The 10,900-nt window shown below is 39.3% G+C and overlaps 1 long non-coding RNA gene across 1 annotated transcript; it reads left to right on the top strand.

The window, feature by feature from the left end:
- The first annotated feature begins 2,895 nt into the window (after nucleotides 1–2,895).
- Nucleotides 2,896–8,160, top strand: LOC111874464. Its single transcript, XR_002844566.2, has 3 exons — nucleotides 2,896–2,984; nucleotides 5,040–5,059; nucleotides 7,901–8,160. It is a non-coding gene; the product is annotated as an uncharacterized LOC111874464 (long non-coding RNA).
- Nucleotides 8,161–10,900: the final 2,740 nt, after the last annotated feature.

Here is a 10,900-nt window from a genome sequence, read left to right on the forward strand (position 1 = left end):
CTCGAACTGGTCCACCGCAGTGGGAAGCATGACTTGATATTAAAATAACACATGACTAAATAATGAGTCAAGCAGTCAAAATGTTGACTGGTCGAAATGACCAGTCAAATGACCAAACCAAATGACCACTCAATCCCTATTAGCGCCAAGGTTAAGAGCGCGCGAATGTACACCTCCATTCCTCAAACGTCGTCATGACGTGAAGCTTAATTAGAGCAGGGACAACCTTAGTTCATTCTATTTATGCCTCTACAGCCCTTTGTTGGACCTTGGCCGCTGTTTCAGTTTCGTGATCTCGTTACACACCTGGTAGGACTCCTTGGACGAGGGATCAGCCCGTCGCCAGGGGGTTAGCTACACACAGGACGACGCAAACTCGGAATAAATTCACACAGACATCCAAGCATCAAGTGGGACTCGAACCCACGATCCCATTATTTGAGCGGAGGAAGACAGTTCATGCCTTAGACCGCGTGGCCAATGTGTTTAGCGAACATTGGTTCTGCTACCAATTAAAGAATGCTTGCGCTCTTTAGATAGCAAAACTGCTTATAAGCAAGAATGAAGCATATTTGTGGTATAACCTTGTGGGAATATACAGTCTGCAAACAGTGGAACGTAACCCCACAGATATGAGAACCTTAACTTCTGGCGGAGTGAAAACATAAGTCTTTTGGGCAGCAAATATAATTTCATAAAATAGTGACACAATAGTGTACGTATGATTTCCTTTGAAGAGCCAGTTATCCGATGAATTGTTCACCCAGCACATAAAATTTCTCAGATAAACAATTACTGGCCGGTCACGGTAGACGAGCGTTCTAAGGCATGTACTGTTTTCGCCAGGTCGGAGTGCAGGATCGTGGGTTCGAATCCCATACAAGGTGTATGTGTTTGATATGTGTATAAGTTTATTCTGTGTTTGTGTTGTCCTGTGTTTAAGTAGAGGCCTTGAGACGAGTAGATCACTCGCCCAAAGAGTCCTACCAACTATAAAATGATCATGAGACTGTAACATCAGAAGCCAGGGCGCCAGGGGGCTGTAGAGTCAGCGAAAGAAAAAATACAATAACTGAATAACAGGCTTTGTGTGAAGTATCTGCCCGCTGGTAAAATTTCTTAAGTGGTAATTCTGATGAATGCGCTTGGAAGAATAATCTACATGCCAGTGGGTCCAAACACAGAACAAAACATCATACAAGGTTTCCTGACAAATATTTTGAAAACTGGGCAAGAATAAATTAAGGTCACTTAGAAATGTCAGTAAAAAGTATACACTACAAAAAGGAAAACAAATAATATTTGCACACACGATGAAATTATAAGCAAGCGAGAACATATGTTGCACACGCATATAAACGGCAAGTAAATTATTACTCTATAGGACTTTTTAATATTCAAGACTTAAATATATTAAAACTTCAAAAAATAAAAATTGTATGTCGTTATGGGACAGCGCCTTTGACTGTTGTCATGCTAATATCGATTAGATCAACAATAAGAAAAACATATATCCAGAAGAGCCAGTGTCGATTAAATCGTTCCTCCTTCTGTAACGATTATGTCACTATCTGTGACTATAGGCAGTTTTCCTTTTCTGATATAGTCGAATATCTACGCAGGCGAGAAATATAAATAAAATATTTATTGTTTCCGTCAACACAGTATTTCTTTAAGAGGTATACAAATGATTATTTACATAGAAGTCATAAGGCACGATATGTTCCGACATTTATTGGGTAATCATCTGGTGTCGTTTTGAGCTTTTCACGGAGCTGACTATGAGGAGAGCAGTCTTCTGGGAGGTGGCGCCGTGTAGATATCGTGTTAACCGACGTTTCGAGAGAAGGTATTGCATGAAGATGGAGGCCATACTTCCTTCCTAAACTTCGGTAACGCAATATCTACAGGGCGCCACATCCCAGGAGACAGGTCTCTACATCATCTGATGTCGTTTATTATTATGTTGCTGAATTTTTACAGAATATGAATCCATATTTTGAGTCAACTGTATGCTATATAATATCAATAAATGTAAATATAAATATTGTCATGTACGATGGCTTTGCGTGAGTAATAATAACGGTTCCTGGATTCGGTGATTGGCTTCATTTTCACTTCTTTTACAATTAAAAGCAATTTTAAACAGCTCACAATCAATGACTATCTAAAACTCGCTCCATTCTTACCGGACTACGAATGTCTTCTGTTTCACTGTGACGAATGACGAATGAAGGAACCCTGCCCACCCATTGAACTCCCACGCAAATCCGAAAAACTGAACCCTCCTGAGATGAACTAACTTCCAGGCGAACCGAATATATGTCACCATATCGTACTGTTCCTCTGTTATTTTATTTTTCTGTGTTCAAATTTTTCCATGGGAAAGAGTTAACCGAACCGTTGTCTAGCAATGGACTATTCCGGCTTTCAGGCATCATGTGAAAATACACGTATAAATATTTCATAGAAAAATAATTCGGATGAAAATATGTCAATTCATACCAAATTTTTAGACAACTCTATTAAACTTCGCTGATAACATTGTAATGGTTAGAAAGTTGGCACTAAAAGGAAAATTGAGCCCCATTTATTTACGCTTTCAGAAAGATTTACATATAACACTTTTAAATTCTTCTTCTTTAGTCATACGTGTCCATTAAAACCGAAAAACCTTCACAAAACCTTGAAGACTAACCGATACTTGGAAGTTAACTATTCTATTGTGGGAAAAGAAGATATTTTCACAAATTTCAACTACGGTATATGGTTTCGGTTATCTTGCATCAGTAATATTGTTCGAAATTATCAAGCATGTGACACAAATAAAGGGTATTATACTTTGTATGTTGCCTATATAAGACACGGCTCCAGTACTACTGACTATACTCGTTCTTACCTGGCAGAATAAGTCTATTATAGAAACATGGGACATCGATTCTTGCTTCTCTTCGTGGTGGTGGCAACCATTCTGCTGTCAATGGGTGAGTACAAACAAGTAACGCACAATCTCGTAGCGCGTGGGTTAATTTCACGAATGGAAATCTAAAAGCAATGTTAATAACTCTTTTCCCTTAAAACCACTCTACTGGGGGTATATCGTATGTCCCTTAACTTGGCAGCAAATATTAAGAGAAGAAGGGAGCGGTGGCTCAGAGCATTCAATTGAAATGGACGAAATAAGAGTGCCGAAGAAAATTTGTTAGAGCACGCCAGAACGCAGGAAAAAAGAGGGTAGTTCCAGATTGATATAATTGAATATGATGAAGAGCACGATTTACGAGAGCTATAAATGAAAACAAAATGCGGCAATTTGAATAACAATACATAAGTTTGGGTATACGTGTATATGAAAATCTGGGTTCGCAGAGAACGGCATCCCAGAAGGTTAAGCTACAAACAATGATTAGCTTAAGATTACGCACCTCTAGAATGTGAAGCCGTGTAAATTAGTAGATAGGTATCAAAATTACAGAGGAATGCCTTCCCTTTATCTCCAAGGTAGATGAGTCTCTTTCCTTCCTATTTTCCGCCCTGAAGTAGGTGGCAGGTTGCTCCTCCAAAACGTTGGAACCTCTCTAAGAAACAACACGGCGTCGCATTCAATAGGACAGAAACCCTCACGGTCACGTCTGTAAGAACATAAAATTTCACATCCTAGTAACGGAAACCACATATTCATCGCCGCTGTAACAGAAGTTCCCCATTCGATGCCATGATAAGCCAGTAGCATCCACTTCAGTTACTCCTAAATTATACAGCTCAGATCCAACTAATTATTATCCTCTCATGACCTTCGTAGTTTTCTAATTGGGCGTTTTCCGGTTTTCAGTATTACACTAAGTGGGACCGAAAAGATTGGTCTAGCAGGAACGTTTGGACATATACAGCAGGTTTCGCCGGTGACAGTGGCCGCGTGGTCTGAGGCACAAAGAGTCTTCGCCCACTCAAACACATGGATCGTGGTTTCGAATTCCACTCATGGAATGTGTGTGTGTGTGTGCATTCAATCTGTGTTTGTCGTATCCTGTTTGTTCAATTTGCGCCCACGCGACGGACTCATCCCCCATTCAAGGGGTGCTACCGACTGAGTAAAATCAAGAAATTGAGAAAACGGCCAAAGTCCGAAAAAGAGCTGTACAGCCATAGATTCAGGATATTTTAGGTTCTAATCAATTACGGGAAAAGGACTATTTGAAGGATCGCGGTATTCCTCAGTCGTTCCAGGAAAATGCCAGGAACCTCCCTTGATTAGACCACCACTGAACACTTCCAAATATTTCCAGTTCACCAGTCACTCCTTTAATCCGACGCTCTGTAATCTCGATACAGAGAGGATTGTGCAAGAACCCAGAGGACCCACATTAAGTGGCGCTCTTGTTACCACAGTGCTCTGCGTTCTCGAGAAGAAAGTCTTCAGACGTGGAGAATAGTTATGAATATACTGAATAGGCAGTCACGGACGCCCGACAAGGAATTGCCTTTTAGCTTGTGAGATTGGCCGTGAGATTAACAAGAATTCAAGGGTAAACTAAGGATTCAGAATTATATGGACTTTCAAATGGTACATGTGATAAAATTTTACCTTAAAATATCTCAAAATTTCTATCAGTGTTTTCTCATATTAACGACTAATGTTCATGTGACTGTTTGGCTGACCCTAGCCATTTCAATATCTGCTAAATGTAACAAATTTAAACTTGATTGTCTGAAGTTTACTGATTTCAAACAGCTGTTACTGATCCTATAAAATAAGGATTCTTTTATGTTAATTTTACGTTCATTCATAAATATTTGAATTGAGTTCAATAGATATTTAAGAACAAATATATTAATTTTTACTAATATACGTATACTTCGACCTCAACCCAAATACGTGTATTTCTACTTTAATTGGAGTTATGCCTGCACGGATCTGCCTCCGCTTTCTACAACCGAGTACGAATGCTCTGCTAGGCTGTAAATTTTTCAAAGACTCAGATTTGTGTATATGTTCTGTTGCTGGTGTAATGAAACAAGAAATTTCTTTTCTGTTTCAGGAGTGGAGGCAGACCGATTTGTGAGTTAAAATTTTAAGGCCTCTTTGGCCGCTACCAGCAACACTCACACTTCCTACACCTTTTCTATCCGAGGAAGCCTCCGACGAAGCGTGACTCAAGGACACTGTTGCCTGAATCTCCCCGGATTTTGTACAATCAACCGGCCTACTCAGAAACTGTGGCACGCCCGAAGAATTTGGGCTATTAACTGCGCACTTCTCTGTCTGTTCAGCCCAGTTGCACTTGTCTCGCAATTGAAATTTACATATCCAATCATATTTGTGAGACAACTACATGTCTCTATCTATGATGGATCGATCGGCAATTATTACTATTATTATTACTATTTTCGTAAATTTATTATTCTAAACTCAAGGAGGATGCTATATGCACCTCCCCGTCATCTTGTTACGTTGGAGCTGTTGACAGTATTAACATGCTTGACCTAATCTTTACAAATATGACGGGATCTCAAGTCTGTTCCTACCGACCCTGGATTGGTCACGCCCGATTCTCATCACATTCATCTGAGTACTGTTTACTTTCTATCCCATGTTAACAATAATTTCAGTTACGAGTTCAGGTATCGAATTTTCGCAGTAGGAAACTACGCGTTACTTTAGAATATTCTATCTATATATGGCTGTCCAAGCTGCCGTCGCAGTTGCCAGGGGCAGGCAATTCCTCGAGGTTATAGCTGCAAGTAAAAATTTCCTCCTTGGTTCTCCCTTAACTTATGGCATTACATCGTTAAGAAAAACTACGTATTTCCACCGTCGTTTTAAAAAGTATCCTCCCAATTAATTTTAGGACAAATTACCCTTTTACCGAACACTCATAAAACCGTATGTCTGACAGGCCTACACGGTAGAATTCAATTGAGAGCAATTCAAGTTAACAGCCCAAACATTTCTGGAAATAAATATTTTCTCGTAATTTCGGGAAATATATAAATGTTTCCATCCAGCTATAGCAAATGTAATCCAGCCTAATTCATTTGCTGATGCTTTCGCTAAGCACTTTCAGTCTGTTTACAATAACTGCTGCTCTATGTAATTTCTCCCTCTCTCACAATCTTCTGAATTTTTAATCCTTGTCCCCATTTCCGTTGCGGATGACTGAAAAGCCATTAAGAGACTAAAACCTCCAAAATATATTGAACTTGAAGATACCCCTGTTTTATCATAAAAGTTTGTTCGTGTATTATTATTCCCATTCTTATGCATATATTTAACTTGAGACTCACCCAGTAACATTTCCCTGCTGTAAGGAAAAAGCTGATTTTTTATATCCACATTTAAAACAAGCAATCATGGGGCTGTCAGCAACAGGAGATCCATTTCTCTTCTCCGTAATTTCACTAAGCTGTCTGATTTCATTTTTCATGATCACATTCTGCATTATGCTAATTTTAATTCCAATCAACATTACTTCATCAGAAATAAATCTACAATTACTCCTTTGGTGGCATTTCGTGGTTCTTTGATTTCTGTCGTCCGCGTTCATCGTGTAGCTGATGCTGTGTATTTTATATTTCAGATGCTTTGTCCTCGTCCCTCATAATATGATCTTGCATAAATTAACCTCCTTCGAATTCTCTGGTATTCCTGTTCTCTGGTTTCACAGTCACTTAAGCGACAGACAATTTCGGGATCGCGTTTCTGGCACTCTCTCCCTGCCTTTTCAAGTAAGGTCGGGTGTGCCACAAGGCTGTTATGGGGCCTTTACTTTTCAACTTATTCATTAATGATCTGTGCAACTCTATCAAATATTATAAACTATTACATTTTTCCGATGATATCAAAAACTTTCCGCGTCATTAACTCTTCACATTATTGCTTCTTACTCCAATCTGAACTTAATTCCGTCAGTGACTGGTGCAATGCCAACTCCATGAGAATTATTATTTCTAAAACGCGGGTTTTGTCATTTAACAGGAAAAATAAATTTCTGTGTTAGCTTTGCTATGCTACCGTTACACGCACCAGCAATATTAAGGAACTAGAAGTTTTCTTTCATTCAAAGTTTCATTTTCAGAGCCATGTTGCTTACGTTTTTTTCCAAATGCAATAAGATATTATGTCTCATTCTCTCTATAGTCTATAGATCTCCCTCCATGGAGTGTTGGTATGTATTGTACTTTACGTTAGTCAAGTCACAGTTGGAACATGCCTCAGTATACTTGAACACATTCACGTCCACTGATGCCAGTCAGCTTGAGCGCACCCAGCAGAAGGTTTGTTCCGTCAATTTTTACTTTCTTTACCTTAATATCCCATATCCTTACACCATTGCCTTAAAGGAATTAAGTCTACAATCTTTACCTAAACAGAGTCATCACATTGATGCATTTTATTCTTGCTCAGGTCTATTGTGGCCTTGAAACCTGCTCTTCCATTTTGGAAATTGTTAGACTTCTTATTCCTCCGGGAAATCACGGGGACTTCTCATTGCTTGGTGTTTGTCGTTCTAATAAACACTGTCCTTCTGCTCGGTGCGCCTCTGCTGCCAACGCGGTGGGTAAATATCTCGACATATTTGCAATCGCACCGTCTCTCTCTATCACATTTATACTCATCAACCTAAAATCGTTAATAAAATTTGTTCACAATTCCAATATTCAGTGTTATGCAGTTATCAGTTATTATGTTCTTCTTGCCTCTCTGCAGCTTTGTTTGTTTGTTTACTTTTCTGTATTAATGTGTTTCTTCCTCCAGTTCTTGTCTGTAAATTGTCTTTGTTAATGTGGCTACCTGTATCCTCTCTGTGCTGTGTCTGAAGTTGGCCTTGTAGCTTTGGACTTGGCACATAAATAACAAAGAATTGAATCATCATCATCATTTTGTCATCATCTGTTTCAGAATATTCCCAAGTTAGACAAAAAACGGAAGTCACTTGGTCGTTAGACAACCACGACATCCACAACCACAGTCGCTCCGTAAATCGACTTGGCCGATGTGACAACAGAAGACGGCACAATCGCGCTTGTTTGGTGCGCTACTGCAACACATCATTGATATGGAGACTTCTTCACACAGACTGCACTCTAAATGGAGCACTGATCTTCCAATTTCTTGCATTGTTATGTACATTTAATATCACTGATAAAGAACTTCACAGGAATTAAATAACAATTTATTTTACATAATTCTGTATTGACAATTCTAATGCCATTTGTAACATTCTTCAGTCTGTGAATAAATATATGAACCGTGATGACAGCTCTATAAATTTTACCCGAAAGCTAATTATACTATTTGTTATACCGAGGAACCAGATATATCTCCTTATATGTTCCTAATCCCTTCGGTCCTGTCTTCGATCCCCTAAGACTTCTTTTATTATTTCCGTATTAATTTTTACACTTACAATTTCCTGTGCTGCAGATGCTTAGACTTAACGAGTCAATAAATGGCAGGGTAATATTATCTTCACTGACAATTCCACACAGCAAAGATAAAAACTTATATCAAATTTCGAGAACCGATCTCAGTGACCGTGAGAAATATGGTAGGAAATGCGCCTCAACCAGCCGAACACTGAGATCGTGGATTCGAATCCCACTAGAAGCATTGAGGTATATTTACAATTTTCTCTGTATTTCTTTCTCGTGTACGTAGCCGCCTTGTGAGGGCTGATGCTCCCTCCAAAGTGTCCTAACATCTGTATGTAAGATTAAGCGTGTTCAGATAATTCTGTAATATTAACAGGGAAGAGGGTTCATCCACCAAAAGAAGAAGAAGAAGAAGAAAGGAGAAGCAATGTATCTCGTTCGTGTATGGAAAAACTTAGCACAGTAATCAACAGATTTTAGCGATCCGGTGATCGCTGACAGTATTTTGCTCCTCATATACTGGGATGAACGATCGTGAGTCAGCGGTTTTTGCTGTTTGGTCTTTTGTTGTGCAATGGTACAGTCGTTGCGTCTGTCTGTCCCCCCCCCCCACCGGAAGGATCTCTGTCGTTTGTGTCAAAAAGAATTTAGAAGAAAGTATTCTCTGCAAGAGAGTAGTCTCAGGTCTGTAATGTCAAGGGAGAGAACTGATCTGTTTCCTCTCATTTTCTAATTCTTTGTTTTATTGGTATGAACATAATATTATGGTCTTCTGTTTATGATACCCTGCTATTTTATAGGCGATTTTGGACTTTCCTCAGGAACGCGCTGATGACATGTTTAGAGCCGAAGATAGAATTAAATGAAGACTGTGTTTTATGTCATATACGAATTTTATATATGATGTACTATAGAAAATCGTAAACAGGATTGCTATAAGTTTTGATCATTGAGCCGTTCTTGAGAAACCTCCTCAAATTTGCTCAATAATTATGACGAAAACATTATTATCGACGTGACTTCCACATTATGCATTCATATTGGACAGATCTAGCGTTGATCGCACGGAAAACAACGTTGGTATATATAGAAAGGAACTTACATCTCATATTGTAAGAAATCTTATGAAGCTCTTCAGTTCATTTGTGGAAATTTCAGTTTTGTTTACACAACTTGAAACTGGCTTTGGGAAATCCTAGGTTCGATTCCCGGTAAAGGCAATATTTTTGCTTTCGTCAAGACACTCAGTGCCCGTTCTGAGACTTACTTAACCTCTTATCTTCGATCCTGAGTCTAGTCAAGTGGCATTTGTGGTGGACAAAGTGGCGCTGGGGCAGGTTTTCTCCGAGTACTTTGGTTTCCCTTGCCAATCTTCATTCCACCAATTGCTCTACAATCAATTGCTGGTACAATAGATCAGAAGTGGTGTCCGCAGTACAAGGGATTTAGTCTCATCCCACTAGCAATAAAAAACATAGCCTCTTATCCATTGGACAGGCTATTGATTACAGTCCTCTGTACATCAATGTCTTATGAGAAGGCAGTGATGCTGATGTAACAGTCTTTTGTACAAGCCGTCGCGACTTCATAAATTCAAGTCAAATTTCTGTACTGACCTGACATATCTTTGTGATCTGTCACTTGTTGCTACCTTCACGTGTATGTGGTGGCACTATGCATACAGCTGTTCTCTGTTGCATATTACCGAATTAGTATTATGCGCTGGTACTAGTTACAATGCTGCCCACTAGGTAATCTGAAACCGACTAGTGACGGTATAAAGTCGCACAATTTCCACGCAATTTTCGGAAGAAAAATTTTAGTAGCAAAAGTAAATTTTGTGTTATTTACGTTCTGTATCTCACAGTCCTGTAACAAGTATTTAGGATATTCTGATTATTTAGGGTTGAATTAACTAGGGAAACCTATAATCTATAATTAAGAGCCCTTCATACCGTAACCTACATACAGGAAGTAATAAGAAATATAAAAGTTTTGGCATTGTTGTGCCAAGGGACACACGTTTCTGCGCAATGCAACCACGGAAATCTGAATTCAAAAGGAATGTAGAAAAACGACTGATCAAGTCAGGATGAGGTGGGCAGGGCATGTAGCACGAGTTGGGGGAGAGGAGGAATGCATATAGGTTATTGGTGGGAAAGCCAGATGGAAAAAAAACCACTAGGAAGACCAAAGCGTAGATGTGTGGACAATACTAAATTGGATCTTAGAGAGATAGGATGGGATGGTATGGATTGGATTTATCTAATTCAGGATAGGGATCAGTGTAGTGTCATTGTGAACACGGCAATGAACCTTCGGTTTCCATAAAATACTGGGAAGCTTTTGAGTCAGCTGCACAATTGGCGGCTTCTTAAGAAGGGTTCAGCTCCATGAGTGAGTGAGATAGGACTGTAGAGAAGGCTTCCGAGATATAGCGCTGTGTAGTCTAGTGCAGTGTTCCGCAACCTTTTTCTACTCGCGGCACGCCATGAAGTATCAACCATGACTCAACACTGCACACCAA

This window comes from Cryptotermes secundus, unplaced genomic scaffold, assembly GCF_002891405.2.
Source record: "Cryptotermes secundus unplaced genomic scaffold, Csec_1.0 scaffold426, whole genome shotgun sequence".
NCBI classification, from domain to species: domain Eukaryota; kingdom Metazoa; phylum Arthropoda; class Insecta; order Blattodea; family Kalotermitidae; genus Cryptotermes; species Cryptotermes secundus.